Genomic DNA, 19,920 nt, shown 5'->3' on the forward strand with positions numbered 1-19,920 from the left:
AGAGAGACACAAGAGGGAGGAGATATGGGGATATATGTATATGTATAGCTGATTCACTTTGTTATACAGCGGAAACTAACACACCATTGTAAAACAATTATACTCCAATAAAGATACTAAAAGAAAAAAAAACTTATGAGTTGAACACTACAGGATAAATCTGGCTTTATCTTATTTATTTCTTTGTTTTTGCCTGAATTCTAGTTTCTAATATTAAGATCATGACTGTTGCTGTTTACTTCCTTTTTTTAAAAAATAAATTTATTTATTTATTGTTTTTATTTTTGGCTGTGTTGGGTCTTTGTTGCTATGCACAGGCTTTCTCTAGTTGCAGCAAGCGGGGTCTACTCTTCGTTGCAGTGCACGGGCTTCTCATTGTCATGGCTTCTCTTGTTGCAGAGCACCGGCTCTAGGTGCGCAGGCTTCAGTAGCTGTGGCTTGCAGGCTCTAGAGCGCAAGCTCAGTAGTTGTGGTGCACGGACTTAGTTGCTCCGCAGCATGTGGTATCTTCCTGGGCCAGGGATCAAACCCACGTTCCTTGCATTGGCAGGCAGATTCTTAACCACTGTCATACAGAGTGGAGTAAGTCAGAAAGAGAAAAACAAATACCATATGCTAACACACATATATGGAATCTAAGAAAAAAAAAATGGTTCTGAAGAACCTAGGGGCAGGACAGGAATAAAGACTGACACTAGGGAATCCCTATTTCCTTTCTTTTTTTGGTTTTGGATGGTTTGTTTTTTGTTATGGGGTGGAAGGGTTGCTTTTTGGGTTTTTTTGCATTTCTTTACTATACCTCTGCTCACCTCTTATTTTCAACTTTACTGAATTACTTTGTTTTTGTATGTTTCCTATACACTATACAGTTTGTTTTTTTCTCATCCAGTCTAAAATTCTTTTGGTAAGTGATTTGAGCCCATTTACATTAATATGAGAACTATATTTTACCTTAGATCTGCCATTTTATTTTGTGTTCTCTCTCTCTCTCTCTGTCTCTGTCTCTTTAACTATGTGATATATTCTCTTTGCTTGGATTTTTGGTCTTATTTATTCTGATATATAAAAATTTTATTTATAATTGTATATAATCCCTGTAGTCCTTTGTTTCTTTACAGTACATGTTAATTCCTTATTCTGAGAAATGATAAAATTAGCACATTTCCTCTTCCCTGACCATGTAATTTTAGTTAATAATGTTATCTTTCTTACCTTTGTTTACCTTTGTACACTTAATTATGCCAATTTTCTAATAGGCAGCTTTAATAATAACTGTTGACTATTATTTAGTAAGACAATCAGCAAAACTATTCCACTGCCCACCTTCTTTCAAACTTCCTCTAAATATTTGTTAGTTGTAACACTTCTATGTTGCCAGAACACGAGACTCACGTTATGATTCATTGTGCTAGTCTCTAAGTGTGTACTAGTGTTAATTCTAGAGTGAAATATATTCAATGTGTCCTGCCTTTTGTTGTAATTTTCCTAGTTATCTCTTAACTAAGGTAAGTTTATCTTATAGAAGTTTCTTCAAAAAGGGCTCATAATTATTATGCTCCCTTAGTTTTTGCATATTTATAATTTTGTACACAACCTTTATACTTCAAGGACAGTTTGGCTGTATAGAAAATTCTTTACTTATACTTTCTTCCTTGGAGGTTTTTTTAAGTGTTGCATCATTATACTTTGACATGGCATTTTGCTATAGTCGAATTTGAGACCTGCCTAAATTTTATTCCCTTTTATTTCTTTGATCTTTTTGCCTGGATGCTCAGAGAATGTTTTGAAATCTTTACATCTAACAAATGTACTTGACCCTTTCTCAATATTGACCATTCTAGGTCAATGTTTCTTATTGCATGCTGTAAACTTTTGACTTAGGTGTTTGTCTTCTTTTATTTAAATAAAATTTTATTAAATTATGTGCTTTAAATAATTTTTCCATTTTTTAACTTTCCTCTCAGAGACTCCAATTATGCAAATGTTGAATCCCTTTTGCCACTCCTCTCTATTTATAATGCTGTGCCTAAACCTGCATCTATTTTTTCGAGTTGCATTCATTTTTGTGATTTTTCTCCTTTCTTCCTCTGTGTCCGTTATCACATTCTCCATGGGGCATGTTCTTCATCATGCTTCTTACAATGTTGTCTTCATTTCTGTGATGGCTGTTTGTCTGTTTCCTACTTCTCTCCTGGGATCTGACCCCTCATGTTTTGTCTTCTCTTACTATCTGGTCATCTCTCTCCCAAGTTCTCACACTTCTGTTGAATTTTTGTTTGTAGAGGTGATTGCTTTGTGTGGCTTCTTTTTCCTTTTTTCAGGTGTAGTAAAATATTTGGTCACAATTTTCTTCTACTTTGTGGAAACATTTTTCTGGTAAATGTTTGTCATTTGTTAGTAAGTTTTGATGCTCTTTCGTTTTTTTTTTATTCTTACAGTACCTTTGTATTGATCTAGTACTTGCTCATCTTTTCCTTAGTCATCACTGAATCCCTGGGCCAGCTATTTGTAGGAAGTGCCTTTATTGGAGGGAGGAATGCCCTTTATGGTAATGGGGAGGGCTAGTGTGTATTCACAATGCAATCTATGACACCACAGAGAAGACACATCCTGCAAATATGGCTGTTGGTTCAGTCCTTTTTGTTTTTGTTTTTTTTTGGCCGGGCCATGTGGCATGCGGGATCCCAGTTCCCCTGCGGTGGAAGCACAGAGTCCTAAGCCCTGGACCACCAGGGAATTCCCGGTTCAGTTCTTTATGAAGCTCCCATCCTCTGATTCTCTCTACCAAATCCTTTTTGTGAGAGCCTCTGCTCACATCTCTGATTTACCCAGTTCCCACAGCCACTGCTGTAAACAAAGGATATAATTTCTGCGCTCAGGATGTATCCATCCCCCTGAAGTGCTGGCGCTATCTGACATAGCTGTCATCTCACTCTTCCCCATGCCTTGTCTCTTCATTTCATGCATCATTTCTCTCTGTTCTCAGCTACTTCGGTGACCCTTAACACATATTTTGGGATCTGTAAATTATACATGTCTCCAAATTTTACCAAAAATAATCTCCAGGGTTTTGTTTCTTTAATTTTGTTTTTGTCATACTGATAATTTCCAGAACGATAAGAGTAAATGCCAACTTATGAAGTCATATTCCTTCCATAGCTGAGAAACCCTTCATTTCGCTCTTCTCCCCTGGCTAGTTCATCTTATATGTTGGTGTCAGGTGCTAATCTTTTGAAACACAGGCCTTTTTAAAGATCAATTTATCCCTGTGCTCAAAAATATACAGTAACTTCCTGCTGAGTTCATATTCTTTAACCTGCCATGCAAGGCTGGCTGGTGCAGGGCCCCATCCTCTATGTGTGTCTCCATTTAGTTCTTTCTTTCCAACCTCTTTCTTTTGTGCGTGTCATTTCCTTCATGAAAATTACCCTTCCCCTTCTCTCATCTTTACATGAACTTCTCCCACCACTGAGCCCACAGCTGAAAATCATTTTGATTTTATTCTTAACTCCTCTAACATTTTTCTATACTTACCTTTGAGACTTTGTCTTTCTGACATTATAGTTATTATATGTACATTTCTTGTCTTACCTCCTAGCAGGAAGGCTCCAGAGAAAACAATCCTGCCTGTTATATCTTGGTTTCCCACAAAACATCCCACACAATAAAAATATGTGTTGAATGAATGAGGTCACCCTCAATACTTAATAAGAATAGGAATAAATGCTGCTTTAAAGACGAATAATTTTGCTAGTTTGGGGACGCCATCATTCCATGTGGTAAGGAATTGGGAATTTACTGTGTTTTGGTCTTTTCATAAAATAGAATTTTTAAAGGAACCATTTATCATTGAAGGCGCCGACTAATTGAGATCTAGCTCTCTGTGGCTTTACAGGTCTACATCTGAGCATCTCTGCAAGATTCTTCCTGTTTCCCAGGTAATGCCCTTTCCCGCCTCCTCTATCACCTTAATCCTATCAAGGCCCACCTAGGCTGATCCTTCCCTGAAACTTCCTCAACCTCCCAGGACTCAGGGATGGGCTTTATGAATTCTTACAGCAAATTTGTTGACACGAAGCTCTTAGCAGAGATTATCTTACTCCAATAATACTATTGAAATGGCTACATTTCTTATCTCCCTAAGTAGACTGGATTCTTTGGGGACAGGGACAATATCTTACATCTTTTGTCCTAAACTCTAATAACTGAATCTTGCCCAATAATATTAATAGAGGCTTCCAAGAAACTTAGTCAGTACAGTCCTAGAGACTGCTTCACCAGAGAGAATGGACGGATGAAATCCAGTCACATCATTCAGACACATACAATTCTAATGTCCTTTCTCAAAGACAAGTCTACCATCATCTTTTTCTCTCTGGCCTTTGATCTTTAAGACTCAGGGGTGAGCATTTATTGGAGGCTTTGTATCCAAGCCTTAACCACCATGAAATGGACACGAATACTGAAAAGGTAATCTTGTGCAGGGTTCTGTAAACCAAAGTGTGCCAGCTGGTCACACCATTCTGACCGTGGAGAGGAACAGGGAGGGGCAGAGGGGCAGGAGATAAGGAAAACTGGAAAAGAAAAAAACATGGCAGGATTTATCCCTAGAGCAGTTATGTGGGGGGTGTGTGCCTGTGTGTGATGATGATGAAATGACCCTTCCCACTCAGGTTATAATAGCTACCCCCTTAGAGTGACCTTTGCCAAGGTCTCAGAGGGAAAGAATAAATTGTAATTGTACAGAAAACAAAACATGACAATTCATGAAATCAGTACATGAATTGTGAAGCACAAGTCATGTGCCCCTCCACATTAGGGCAACGTTTTCCAGGGATAGAAACAAAAATAAAGCTAAACACTGAGCGCCACCTGGTGGAGAGATCTGCCACCGCGCTAGGATCCTCCAAGGTGAGAGGCCAGGTGGAATGCAGACTGGATGTCACCATCTGCTCCTGTCCCCACCCCCATCTCATGGAGATCTCATGCCACTTCCTTAGCACATGGGGAGCTGGGGGAAGTTGCCCCAGGCCCTGCTCTCTGAGGATTCTTGTTATGAGTAAGGCAGTGACACGAGGGAGAGGGTTCTTGAGAGGGATGGGGTGATGCCATTAGCTGACACAGTATAAACATCCGTACATACGCACGTACGATCCTAAATGACACCTTTCACCATCGCCTGCAAAGGGGGAGACTTTACACTCTCCCTTCTTATGACTTCATTGCTTTCAGGATTTCCCCTTGTCCTTGCAGTTTATTGTAAATGAACTTTGTAAATCCTGGGGTGGGTGCCTGTAATACTAAGGCAGGGGGACTCCAGTGTGCTCAGTCCTGGCAACTTTCTAATGATCTCCCTGGAAAAGTTGTATTCGTCATGCATTTTACTTTCTATCCTAGCCTGTGACAGGGACTTAAATTTGCCGTGTGAGTTTGCCTTGCTCAGCAGGACTGCCAGAAAGGCTGGCACTGGACTCCTGGGTTCAATCTTCAAAGTATTTCCATCTAGCAGCTGCCGTTTCGGACAAGCTCCTTGGTGAGGGAATCAGGAAGGCAGCATTGCTCTTCCTGACAGAACGGCCCCCTAAGAGGTTGTCTGTTTTTGAGCTGGCACCACAGCTGAGCAAGATAGGACTTAGAGCCTGGCCCCACCTCAGTGACTTTGCAAAGGGACAGTTTCCTCACCATACTGACCAAACTGAGGTCACTGATGGGTCAGGAGCATTGGGGTTCCAGGTCCCAGGGCCAGACAGAGGTCTCAGCAGAGGCCAGACTTGACAAAGCTGCTCCTGTGAGCTGCTGCCCTCAGCTGCCCTCCATCTGTACAGCTAGACGAGCAGGTGCTTATGTCAAGTGCAGCATCTAACTCAGACAGACCCGGGTGGGATCCTGGCTCAGCCACTAACCAGCCCTATTTTCTTTGTTCACTTAACCTCTCTGGGTCTCATCGTTTTCATCTATCACATGGGGATAATACTGCTTTCCTCATGGAATTATTATAAGAACTCACGAATGTCAGTGTCTAGTACAGGTAAATATATTTTTGCCATTGGTATATTCCTCATTTTCTACAAAGCAGCCTTTTGTCCCCCCTTAGTAATAGAAACATTTATTAAGCAGTTAAATGTGTTTTAGTGGTCTGTGTTTCATGTATTTTCTAAATTTAGTTTCCACATATGAGCAGAATTCACTGCTTACGGATCCACCATCACAGTCAATACGGAACAGATCCATCAACCCCCAAAATTCCTTCCTGCTGTCACTTTGTTGTAATGCCTTCCTCACTCTTGACTCTTTGGCAACCACTGGCCTATTCTCCACCCCTGTAGTTGTGCCTTTTCCAGAATATCGTATTAATAGAATCCTATATTATGAATCCTTGGGGGGTGGCTTCTTTCACTTAACCGCTGCACTCCATCCATGCTATTACATGCATTAATACTTCATTCCTCTTCACTGCTAAGAAGTCATCAGAACTATTTTAAGGGACATACCTGTCAGTTCTCCTGCACCTTCTTTCCTAGCTTCACAGAGTAATGCGAACTGTCTAACAGATTCCTAAAGACATTTATTTACAGGCATGCCACGCTGAGGCTCTTCAGGAGATAGAAACAAAAGAGGACGGTCCTCAGGGAAGTTATCCCATTGATTGGCTAGCATCAAACCAGCTACGTCACTCAAATAAGGATGCCAGGCTGTTTGTCATGAGTGAGGCAATGGACACAATAGTCAAAAAGTAACATCACGGTTTGGAAAAAAAGGAAGATCACTGGAGTTGTCAAGGGCTTGTTCATGGAGGAAGTGAGCTTGGAGTGAGCTTTGACATAAGAAAGAGTTGGGCAAGCGAAAAGGACTCAGGAGTGAACAGGGCAGGAACTCATGCTTGGGGCAATATGGGATTTGGAATCTAGGGAAAGAAGGTAGTTAGCGTGGCTAGAACACAATTAGTAAGGGGAGACTGGTACTAAATGAAATGAGGAAAGTGACCAGAGATCAGATTAAGAGGGACACCAGGCCACTGCAAGGACATTAGATTCACTGTGAGTGTGGTGGAAACTGCAGGAGAGGATCGGAAGAGGGACTCCATCACACTTAGATATTAATAGGATTATCCTGGCTCCTTGGCAGTGAACATTCTGTCGAGTCAGGCATGGAAGCAGAGGACCAAGTAGGAGGCTTTTATTAACAATCCAGGTGATAAATGATAATGACTTTTGCCAGAATGGTAGGGTAGAGGTGGTGACAGGTAGTCAGGAGCTGGACATGTTTTGAAGGTAGAGCTAACAGATTTGCTGAAATAAGCCACCAGAAGGATGGACTTGTCATTCCTTGAGATGGGAAGATTGCAGGAAGAGCAAGTTTGGGGTACAAAGACCAGTAGTTTGGTTTTGGATGTGTTAGGGCGATGATGTCTCTTAGATGGCCCTTGTGGTGATGTTGATCTAACGCCAGAGCATTAAATGTATGAATCAATGGGGAGGTTGTGGGCTGGGAAGGTTAGGGTGTCTTTCATGCATAGGTGAGCAAACAGGGGTACATATAAGATGGGTCTAAGTGGACAGGGAGTGATGGGAGCAAGGCCTCGAGGAAGCCCCACCGTGATCCAGGCAAACAATGATGGGGATCTGGGAGTGGAATTGAAGTAAGAGAGACCCTTAGAGACTGTTTAAAGGATGACTGTCTGGTCTTGGGGATGAAGACAAATATTCCCTGTTAAAATCTTGGATGACTTCAAGACTGGTATTACCTTACTAGAAATAATGATTAATGGACCTTGTTTACGTTTTATTGCAGAAACATTTTTTACAACTGATGAAGGCACACGCTTTACATCATCAAAAAGGAATGAGTTCAATTTTTTTGGCCTCAGTAGAAAGAACTCCAAACTTTTGTTTTGCGATATTTTATCATCAAATGGTGGTGTCCACTCAACTCCAGTGCTTAAAAAGCTCCAATTCCTCCTGCTTTCCTTGGAAACATCTTATCTTGAACAGTCCAAATCTGTAAACAGTCTCAAAGTGGGCAACATGCAGAGCTAGAATAAATTCAAATACCTGAGTTCACTCTCCTGCTTTAAAGAAAATAATTGAATCTTTCAGCTTTGATAATGACTCACAAGCTTTAAGGTCATCACCCTAAATATCACTGGTCTTTGTGCCCCGTGGAGAGAGACAATGTCTAAAATGTGCTACCCCACTGAGCCTAGAATTTGTACTCACCCTTGTGGGCTGACTGTTCATATCTTTAAAAATTTCCTTTTCTTAATACAAGCCAATTCTGTTTTTTAATAGTTCCCTGAGGAATGTATATTCTTTCTCCTAAAGGAAGGCCTTCCTCAAGTTCCTCATCTCAGGGATGGTCCACTAACCATCCAGTCACCACATGTGAAGCCTGAGAACCATCCTCTGTCTCCCCCCAATATCTCAATCATCCCTCCGTTTTCCCTCCTCAGTGACCCTCTGGTTCATCCCTTCCTTTCCACCCCCCTTTGTCACCATTTTTGCTGAGCCTTTCCCACTTGGATGGCTGTCACTGCATCAAAACCAGTCCCCTGATTCTCATCTCCTGTCCTCTAATCCAGCCTCCACTACTGTCACAGTGGTCTTACAAACCCATACGATCTTCCTTCAAATCTGCAGCAATTTCCCATCACTTTAAGGACAAGGTCCCCACTCCTCAATATGGCATGGCTGGAACCTCCTGGTGTCATCCAGTTTTCTTCTCTAACCTTTTCTCCTGCCAGAATCCCTGTACGCTTCAGACCTCCCAGCCGCAGAACCCATCCCAGTTTCCCTAAGCAGGCTCGTTCCCTCTTGCTTCTTCTGTGCCTTTTTACAAATGCTTCTTCTGCTTTGACCACTCTCTTTCGTCTCCCTACAGAGATCTTCATCATCCTTCAAGATCCAACTCAAGCATCAGTTCCTTTGGCTCGTCTCCCCAGCCGTGCCCCTCCAGCACGGAGCTGGGTGCTTTTATTCTCCTCACCCCATAACACTCTCACCTTCCTTGCATCCTAGCTGTCCTCCCACTGAGCCACAACTGTTGGACTAATGCCCTGTTAACACGTGTGTGCATTTGTGTGTGGTGGGGGAGGAGTATACAAACACTTACACACAGTTTGCTTTATCCCTGCACCTAGAACAGTGTTGGCACCGAGTAAACATTCACAACTTTTTATTCCATGAATGAATGAATGAACCAAAAATTTTAGCTTTAGTGGGCTCTGACAATATGAGATGTTACCTTGAGGAGCTAAATGCATACAAAAATATATTTCATCTTTAAATCTTTAAAGGAATCATTCATTTTTCCCCCCCCTACTAAAGCCCTTCAGTTGAAACTTTCCACATAAGAATAAAGCCAGAACCCATGGCAAAGGTGGTTGAACTCTGCCCATCACCAGCCAATGGCATAAGCAGCTGCTTTTATGATGTCACTTTGGTCTCTAGGAATAAATCAACCTCAGTAGTCTTTAGAATCCAACCTGCTCATAAGTAAAGAAGTTTGTCTAGTATATACCTATACGGAAGTCTCACAGAGTAAGTGTTTTCCAAAAACCCTAATTTACCCCTGGGGACTATTGACACACATGGGATACTAGTGCAGAGAAAATGGAACCACAGGGTCTAGTTCACTTTGGCACAGAGCCTGTTCTACCTGGAGCAGGGGTTGCCTTCTCAAAGCTTAGAAGGGATCTAAATCATATATGCAATAGGATTTGGAGAGACTCTAGGAAAGCCATCTTACCCCCCAAATGTCTTCCCATCTGACAGTCACAACCCTTGATCTACATCAACAGAAATATCCCAACTGGATACATTAGCCAAGGATTCCTAGGACAGGCAGTATGGTCAACTTCTACAACCCATGGCATGGATCGCTTTCTCCAGTACAAGAGGACCTTGGAGCATGAAGGGAGCTTTCAACAGAGAGGACAGACTCAGAAAGGGAAGCAGGGCACCAAAGTTACACTTGTCTTCCCTTCGCAACCATGCCTGTCCCTTTTGTTATTCATGGGTGTCCCCACATCGGAGACATTCTCTACAATAGCCTTTCCATGTCCTGCTAAGCAAAATGATGGAAGATTTTTTTTGATAGCCACAACTCTCCTGTGACTTCTGAAAGGTCCTGGCCAAAGTCTGGGTCTGAATAAGTTTTCAAAACCATGAGTCAGACCTGGCTGAGGACTTCACCAGCCTGGCTGAAATACATGCATCAAATGGCAAATAAAACGGCCACATGATCTCTTTCAAAAGCATGATTGTTCTTGGCAGTTGCATGAAACTTTTTCCCCCCACAAGGCAGAGCAAGCCTGCTTTTCAGGAAATGATACTATGCAATGTATAAGTAACCAGAATTCTGCTGCAGTCTCTGGGGTTCCCAATAAAGCTGATTTTCACACTGATCTCCACTAGTGCCCATGAATAACACATGAATAACGCACATTTCAAACATGTCCTGAATAACAATTTAAATAGAAAGAGATGGTGTTATGTCCTGTCTTCCAAGGGAAGGGTTCAAAGTGCACAGAAAACAAATTAAACAGATGAAGAAAGCAGGGCGGGGGGATCCCATCAAAGAAACGGGGCTTTAATAAAGGGATGTGCTCAGTGGGAACAGACTCAAGGTAGCTGAGGCAGTGGTTTTGTGAAAGGTTTTGACAAGAATAGGGTACTAAATGCATCAGTGTGAGAATTGATAAAGCCCACAATTGAAACAGGCAGTTCTAGACAAGGCAGGATCTGGGGGAGAGGGGAGCCAGGGGGGAGAGTGGAAGGCATCTGCTATATCAGAAAGGATAAGAGATGACCCCCAGGTGACTTTTGAATCCTAGGAAAAACCTGCCAAGGGCCTAGCACAGTGGGATTTCTACCGACTGCTTGTAGAAGAAATGAAGCCTGCTGGGTAGCTTGGATTATCAAAATTGGTCCATTTGCTCTCTCTGGATGCACAATCCCTGCTTCTGGTGCAAGAAAAGTATGTCGAATCATCAGAATCACTAATGCCGAGTACCGTTCCTTAAATACAGGCATTTGCCCTGTCAGTCATTGCCGTGGCTTCTCGCAAGCCCACCTCCAGCCCCCACGAGGGTTCAGCCACCTCTGCCTCAGCACTGACTTTCTTAAATGCCCCCCAGATGCTGTGTAAGAAGAGCAAAAGGAATAGGCAAAATAAAAAAGTAATTTAAAAAATAGTAAAGCAGAGATCCAAGTAGATGACGTCACTTTCCCTTTGGTTTTCTATATTGGAGGGTCTAGTGTTAAATAGTCACATGCGATCAGACAGAGGAGACAGGGCTGGGTGTCGAGTAGACACTAAGGGTCTACGTGTAAGCAAGCAGCCTCAGCCAGGTGTAGGGATAGACGAGGATCTGGGGATGATCCTCACATGCTCCAGCCAGGTCTCCTTCCCAGGAGCCCAGCAAAACTGGAAGGGAGGAGAACGTAGGCAAATACAAGGGTCAGATGTTTATTTCAAGCAAGGAATAGCAGATGGTAGTAGATGCTAACATAAGCCTCCGAGGAGTCACATTCCCCCAAACCCCTAACGAAGCAGTGGGACTCCCTGCCATATACCAGAGTTCTGACACAGACCCCAAGAGAAGGCTGACGGCTTTCCTCCCTACTTGAGCTCCCTGCTTGAGGTGTTTTGGGACTCCTAGACAAAGGCAGACCCAGCAGGGCTCAGAGCTGGTGACCAGGGCCAGGCAGAGAAGCCATCCTCTGGAGAGCTCACGCTGAACCAGGTAGCAAGGGTTTCTGCCACGTGCTGTGGGCCAGCACTTTGCTCAGGGCTGGGGACGAAGCACTGTCTGCTAAGGCTTAAAAGTAAGTGAAGGAGACACGAAAAAATGACACCGAGGGCGGCATTGTCTTAGCTGGGCTACTTGTATGAGCACCTCGGTTAGCCAGTCAAGACACAAGAGTTTTATTGCACATCTACCAGCAAGAGCTGCAGTACTCACTAAACCCCCCTGAATGTGGGTCCCGAGAAAGCGTTGCCATGATAATGGGTATTTGGACATCTCGAATGATGGTTGGCTCCCACACTGTGCCAGCCCTTATTCACAAATGCGAGTGGGTTGGCTTCTTATGTTCTGGTCGGGAGAGAGAGTGAGGAAGTGACTGATTCGTGACCATTATTCTTCCCCTGTTCAGCTCCTTGTGACGGTGCTGACCAACTGAAAAATATTATTTTCACTACCTCCCAATGATGTCACCTGCATTTTATGTCACTGAATTTTTACAGCCCACTTATCTTGTTATGGCTGAGGTTTTAGTCAATTCTGCCTGAGGAGGTATCTCGCTACTCATAAGTAAGACAAGAATAAGAGAAATTTAATAGCATTCCAATAACATATATTAAATGTGGACACCGTTGGGCACAGCGCTAGGTATAGTCAGTCGTGAGCAAGACAGCTAATTGCTGACTGCTTGGAATTCACAGTCCAGAGGGCAAGGCAAGCGTGAAACAAGTCATACGAGTACAAGTGCTATGGAAGGAAAGCACAAGATGTATAGGTAGCATTTTGAATGATAAATAATATTAATCTATCTTTTGTCCCTTTTTTACCAGAAGAAAAAGAATAAAAGAAGGGAGTTGAAAGGAAGAGAAGAGGAAGGGAAGGAGGGAAGCAGGGAGGGAGGAAGGAAGAAAGGAAGAAGGAAAGAAGGAAAGAAAGAAAAAAGAAAGGAAGGAAGAAAAGAAAGAAGGAGAAAATAGAAATAAGCATAAGGGTAAGTGGCAGCTGGGACCTGGCCTTAGGAACAGGGAGGCAATAGGGAGTGGTGAGGACTGCAGTAAACTAGAGCTCACCCAGATCTACAGGCGATTGCCCAGATCTCCAGCTAACTGCTCCCAAGTGTAATTGCAAGGCCATTGTTTCCAAAGCTTCCACTTTTTAAAGTAAAGCAACAATTCTAATTTTTTTTAGGTGAACTGTCCTGATTTTTAAATGTTGACTCATATAAAAAACTAATAAATTCCAAACAGGCCCAATCAAACACCTCGAAGGTGGGATTCAACCCTTGAGGAGCCAGTTTGCAGCCTTGGCCTTAAATGGTGTCATGGAAGGTTAAAGATCTCAGAGGGCAGGGCCAGACAGATCCCATTATACCAGACCCTGGGCTTCTTCCACAGCATGGCAAACGCCTCACAGCAATTTCACATTCCTTATATGTTTCTGCCTTATAAACTGACATAGCATTTTTACCTCCGTTTTTGCTAAGCTGAAGAGTTATCTTTTAAGAAGGACATTGGACTAGGTGACTTCAAAGGTCTCTTCTGAATCTAATTGACAGCCCCCATCTTGAAATTATGAGACTAATAACAGCATGACAATGATGAAGGCAATGATGCATTAAATACTTCATTTCCCGTGAGTTCATCTGTGTTATCTGGTTTAAATTACTCAAAGTATTCAATCATCTCATTTAGGTAGGAAAAGTTATCACTGAATTACACACTATGGGTAATATATAAGCCTGACCTGCTTATCTTTCCATCCATTCTTTTGAATGTTTGTGCTGGAGATTATAGACATGCCTAATAACTAGTGGCATGTTGCTTTACTGGCCATAAATGTTACCTTCAGGGCGAGCAGGTGCAGAATGAGACAGCCTGTATGAAAAGATCACCATTTCTACTCTGTTTCACCAGATTAACTCAGGGTGCCTCTGAAGTGAGCATAGTTTCTCTAGAAACTGACAGTCTAGCCAGAGAGAGAAAGGATCTTTGCATATTAGCGGTAAAGCAAGAGCTAATTTAGGGACAAATTCACAGGAAAAGAGATGAGAGGTGCCAGGGAGCTGGACTCTTTTTCGTAGCAGAGATGGATGGAGTCGGGCCCCTGGTGAGGTGAGTCATATTAGAAAATGCGGGCAGGAGGACAGAGGGTGAAAGTTCAATTCCCGTCTTCGGGTTTCCAGGTTTTACCTCCATTTGGCAGCCTGGGACGTGTGTGGGGAAGACCATGAGGGGGCTGGGAGGGTAACCAGGACAACCCCGGTCTCTGACTTGTCTTCTGTCCCCACGTGGCCCTGGCACATTTTGCCTCCGGCCCAAACCACCGTGGCCAGCGTGCCAACCGCACAGTACCAGGCTGGCACATGGCAGTGTTCCGCGCACAGCACTAAGCGCCTCTGCTCTTTGTGTTGGTTTCCGCCGGATCCCATTCCTCAAAGAACAGCAGGTCGAGAGCAGGGCTTTGAAGACTCCCGCTCAGGGCACTGTCTGCAAGCCAGCCTGCTGGGCGCACTTGGCCGTAGGCAGGTCCAGGAGAGGAGGGGGAGTAGGCGGGGAGACCCCTCTTCCCATGTGCCTGAAGGTTTGAAACTCTCCTTTCTAAACCAATTCAGGCAAAACAATTCAAGTTGCCTGCAGGCAAGGAAGCGCTGTGGGGAGCCGAGAGTCCTGATGGGGAGGCAGGCGGGGTGGGAAGGAAGGGAAAGAGGGCGGGAGGGAGACCCCATTTGGAAAGAAGGAGAAGGCTTTGAACTTGCAGATCTCTCCAGCTGAGCCAAAATCCACACTAAAGCAGCCCCAGCTGGGTGCCCAGGGGTCCATAAATAAGTGTTAGGGGGTGAGTGAGATGACAGCTCCCCGACCTTAATGCATTCACCCCAAGGTGCTGGCGGGCATCTGCTCCATAATTAACTCTAGGCTCTCCCCTCTATGCCTCCTCCTTCCCCGTGGTTGCTGAGACATTTGCTATAATTACTCCCCGCGTCACTAGGAAGGAGTGTGCCCTTGGCTCGTTTGCTTCCTCCATCACTCCCATTCTGGGCTGGGGGACAGCCATCCCTGGCTAGCTGGGGGCTGGGAGCACCCCGATTTCCAGGGGCCACTGTAGTATCCCATCCTCCCCACCGCGGTTCATCCACACAACATCTGTTCTCCCGCCAGGAGACTCACTGGGGCATCAAGGATGGAGGAGCATCACAGGGTACCTGAAGGGACATTTTCCACCAACAGATCAACAATCTATATCATGTCTAACGGCGTGGTCTGATGTGCCCGTGGGTTGAAAATCACTGCAGTAATGAAAACTGATGAGGCTACGTGGCACACAGAAAAGGTTGAGAACGTCTCTCCAACAATTATATCAATATTATTAATATTAATAATAGCAATAATAATATCATTTATTCTAGATGAAAGAACAAGGGAAGGTGTCCATCTGGCTTCTTATTTATTCTCAGAATCTGTCCCCATGTGTTGCACCTACCAGGCAGACAATATATATTTTTTGAAGAGACAGATCACTGCTTTGTCACATACTTTACAAAAGTTGTCTCCAAATATCACAGCACTCATGAGACGTAAGTACTATCATCTCTATTTTAAGGTGAAGAAAATTGAGGCACAGAGAGGTTGAGCAACTTGCCTAATGCCACACAGCAAGTACGATACAAAGTCGGGATTTGAATACAGACCTATGATGCCAAGACTGTGGTCCTTCTGTTTTGCCATGTTGCCGTGTCACTTCCCTGCACGAAACACTTTAGTAGGTCCCTGAAAGTGAGTTTCTTGTTCTTTCTGTTTATAATGTCCTATTTGACTCTCACTCATTGCTTGAGCTTAAAGACTCAGTGACAATGCCCATTAATTTGTGAATCTTTTATTAGCGTGAATCATATTTTCTTTAACTCTGTATCACTACTGCATTTCACAAATACCTAGCACAAGGCAGATATTCGATAAATATTTGTTGAATTTCTATTTTACAAAGAACAATCCTGAGATTCGGAGATGGAACTCTCTCACTAGAGGCTATATAGCCAGGAAATATAAGAATCACAATTTGAATTAGAGCTCTACTGTGAGTTCAGGGACCTTTCCACTAACCCATGTACCACTGAGCTCCATGGACATCATTTCATATTATACAACAACTGAAGTTCTATAATTGTGGTTATTTCCATTTTTTTCTGATAGCATCTTAATATATATCACCAACTAATAATCCTAAACTTGAGTTATTTCAGTTTTTATTATAATGAGAGTAAAGTAAGCTTATTATGGAATATTAGAAGAAAACAGAGAAAAGAAATTAAATCAATAATCCCAAAACATTTAAAGTAAATATTTTCTTCCAATATGTTTATGCCTTTTTACATAATTTAGATTACAGTCTTTACATAACTTGGGATTCTAATTTTTTTAGCTTAATATTGTAATATAAACATTTCCCTGCTTACTTCAGTAATTTCAATAATTTCTCTTTACCATTTAAGTGACTTAAAATTATCATTTAATATGCTCAATAATCATTTTTAATGACTAAAAAATATCCATTGTATGGAGTACAGACTATCAATTAAACATTCTGCCCAATCCTAGATAATTTTTCACTATTAAAAATAATAGTACAGTGAACATCTTTTTTTAACTCTTTCTGAATTTCAGAACACTTTTTAGAGTAATTTTCTAGGAGACAAATTATCAAGTCCGTGGGTATGAACATTTTCAAGGCTCTTGACATAGATTGCAAACTGCTTTCCAAATGAGTTGTGCTATTTTTTTTTTCCCACTAACAGTGATTTGGATTTTACCATCCTTTTAAATTTGACAATTTCTTGAAAATATGCACATACAACCATCATGTTTTGAATTGTAATAGGAAAACAATGTTAGAGATGGGAGGCCCCCTTCCCCCTCTTATACATTAGGAAACTGAGGTCTGGCCAGTTCCAATGGCCTGCCCAAGGTCACAGCCATTTGGGGGGAATGAGCTGGGCTAGAGCCAGGTCCGCTGACCTCCACTTCCCCACAATGTCTCCCAGGGATCTAAAAACAATTTTACAATCTATTTATCTGTTCCACAGCAGTGTTGCACAGTTGCCATCACTTGACATCTTAATTTTGACTATGCCTTCAAGGGAAGCAGCTTTTGAAATATCTGGACCTGGCAAGTAACAAATTCCCTTCTATGGTGAGAAAAGGGTATTTCCTGATAACACTCTTCTACCTGCCAGGCTTCTGCAGGGAACCTTGTATCTACTTATCACTTCCTTCTCTTGGCTCAGGCTTCTGGAGTCCTGTGAGTATCTGCGGATTTTGAGGACTCTGTGAGTCCTGCTTGACACGCAGCTTGGCAACTTTCACTACCTCCTTCCCGTGGGCCTCTGCTTTCCTGTCCCTGCTCAGCACAAAGGCAACCTACCTCATTTTCAACCTCAGGCCAAGCACACTGTCGCTCCTGCCCATCTGCCACATTGGCCAAATTTCCCTGATTGCTAAGTGATTCCAGGCTCTTCCCAGCAGGGCTGAGTGAGCTGCAAGTTAAGCCTCCCCTCCAAGGCTCTGCCTTGTTCGCAGACGCTGTAGGATCTGCAGTGGAGTCTTCAGATGCACTCTCTCCACCAGGGCCTGGACGGCATAACACTGGGCCCATTGCTCACTCAGTGGGTGGCCTGTACTCTGCCGCAGGGCAGAAAGTACCTCCCCAACAAAGTCTCCCAGGCGACATTTCAACACCCAGCCTCTTCCCTCCAGTTCATGTTACATACCATGGCGATGCAAAGTGGTCTACAATACACCTCAGCTTACCTCTCTGCTCAGAAGCCTTCCTATGACCACAAGCTGAAAGCGGTTGGCTTGGCTTTCAAGCCCCTCCCTCTATTATAACACCTGCCTTCCACCAGTTACTCAAGTTCATTGTATACCAGCCTAGCTACGAGAGGCTTACAAAGGAAGGGGTGCAGAAGAAGGAGGCAAGTGAGTTAAGGGTGGAGTGAGTGATATGATTGAGATTGGGTGTAGAAAAAAAGCGTGTCTGGGCTAGTAAGGGGCTTGTACTGTCTACTCTACTAGAATGTTCTTTCCTATTTTCTCCCTGATAGACCACTCATCCTTCATAGTCCATTCATAAGCCACCTTTGAAGTTTTCCATGACCTGCCTTGCCTCTAAACTTTAATCTCTTTTCTCACTACTCCTAAGACACTTGGTCCACACCCCTACAATGCCATTTTTCACACTGAGCTGACATATTTTTTAAATGTCTGACTCCCCACAACTAAATATCTATGCTGTTTTTCAAAAGGGCCTGTGTCTGTTCGTCTTTTTTATCTTCATTATCTAATACTTCTCGTGTACTTAGTGCATGACCAAAATCATGCAAGATTGAATACAAGGTGTAAGACAGAATTAAAGCTGGATAGAAGAACACATGAATGAATGAATCATGAACACGTAAGTGGAAAAGAGTTGTGTCATACCCTAGATGGCACAGATACACATTCGTAATACAAATTGGCACCTTTAAAGTGAGGAGGTGGGCATGAAGTCATCTGATTGGGAGTTTTGCAGGACATTGAACACGGGAAATTATCAACAAATATTGATCAATAAATGAGCTTGATAGTTTTTCACAGAAGAGCCCCAGGACTAAAACTATAAAAAGTAAGCTCTGTAGTCAGAATAATCCATGTACCCTTGGCCAGCCAGAAGTCTACTCTTTTTTCCACAACAAAGCATACATCATGAGTCATAGTGGTCCCTGCTAGGCACCTATGACATCCCCCTAACTGGTCTCATATCTATTAAGCAGAGGAAGGCTTGGGTGCCCAGCTAATCCATTTAGTAGACAAGAGGAAATTCGAAGCCTAAGATGCCACACATCTCTTGATCACCAAATAATACGTCAGCACTAAAAATATCCGTGGAAGAATTATGTCTGGTTGGGCGTTTGAAGAAGTCTTTGTGCTCTCTAATTTGAGGATATTGGGGGAAATGTGACCATGTCATTTACCTGCAGTTCTTAAATAGGTGGGACGTTCTTGCCGACTAGCCTAAGAGCTGCTGGTGGAACATGTCACTTTTTCTTTACCCTCCTCTTCTTCTACATGCATGTCTATCCTCTGTAATTGAATCTAAATATGGCTTTGGGGTATTTTTAAAATCTAGAGATTGCAAATACGTATTGGAAGAGGCTGGTTTAGGGGTTGGGGGCTTGGCACCGGCAGCAGCTGAGGGGCTTGGAGACAATGGCGGGAGGAAGGCTTCCCAGAAGCAGAGGGAGTGTGGAAAAGGCCAGGTTGGGCTTAAGAGCCTTAGCATCAGCTGCTGTAACCTGGCAAATGGATAAGTAATTTTTTCACAGCCAGCAGTAAAATGAAACTTATGGAAACAATAATGTAAATGTTCTGCCTAGCCAGTGAGTTAAATTAGAGAAGAGGAGATGTTTCCAACCAGGCCTGAAAATCAGTGCAGTTTGGTGGTCTAAGGATAGCCAGGAAGTCCATGGTATTTCAAGTTTTGAGTCAATGATGTACATCAGAGGTCAGCGAACTATGGCCCACGGCCCAAATCCAGCCCATTGCCTGTTTTTTAGGCTCACCAGAGAAGAATAGGCTTTACATTTTTAAATGGATGGGGAGAAAAATAATCAAAAGAAGACTATATCATGACACATGAAAATCATATGAAATGTGAATTTCAGTACCCATAAGTAAAGTTTTATTGGAACATAGCCACAAGTATTCATTGACGTAGTGTCTACGGCTGCTTTCTTGCTACAGTGACAGAACAGAGTAGTTGCAAAAGAGACCACATAGCCTGCAAAGCCCAAAATATTTATTTGCTATCTATCACTTTCCAGAAATTTGTCAACCTCTAATATACATGGTCAGAGAAGATTAGTTCAGGGTCCATCCCTTATGAAGTAAGGCAACAAACATGTAACACAGTACAAGGCACAAGCTTGAAGTTCAAAGAGAATTTGGAAGACTCCTGGTCCAGCTTCCCACTCTGTAGAAAGTCCTGCAGGAGCTACCCAGGAGTGAGGACTCACAACTTCCAAAAAGCCTAACCCTTCATCAAACATTTCAACTCTACCTACTATGATTCTGATATTGAACTAAAGCCATCCTCACCCCCACCCATCTTATACAGATAAGTTATAAGCTTTCTTATCTATAAAC

The sequence above is a fragment of the Balaenoptera borealis genome, assembly GCF_965194805.1.
Source record: "Balaenoptera borealis genome assembly, chromosome: 14".
In the NCBI taxonomy this organism is placed as follows: Eukaryota; Metazoa; Chordata; class Mammalia; order Artiodactyla; family Balaenopteridae; genus Balaenoptera; species Balaenoptera borealis.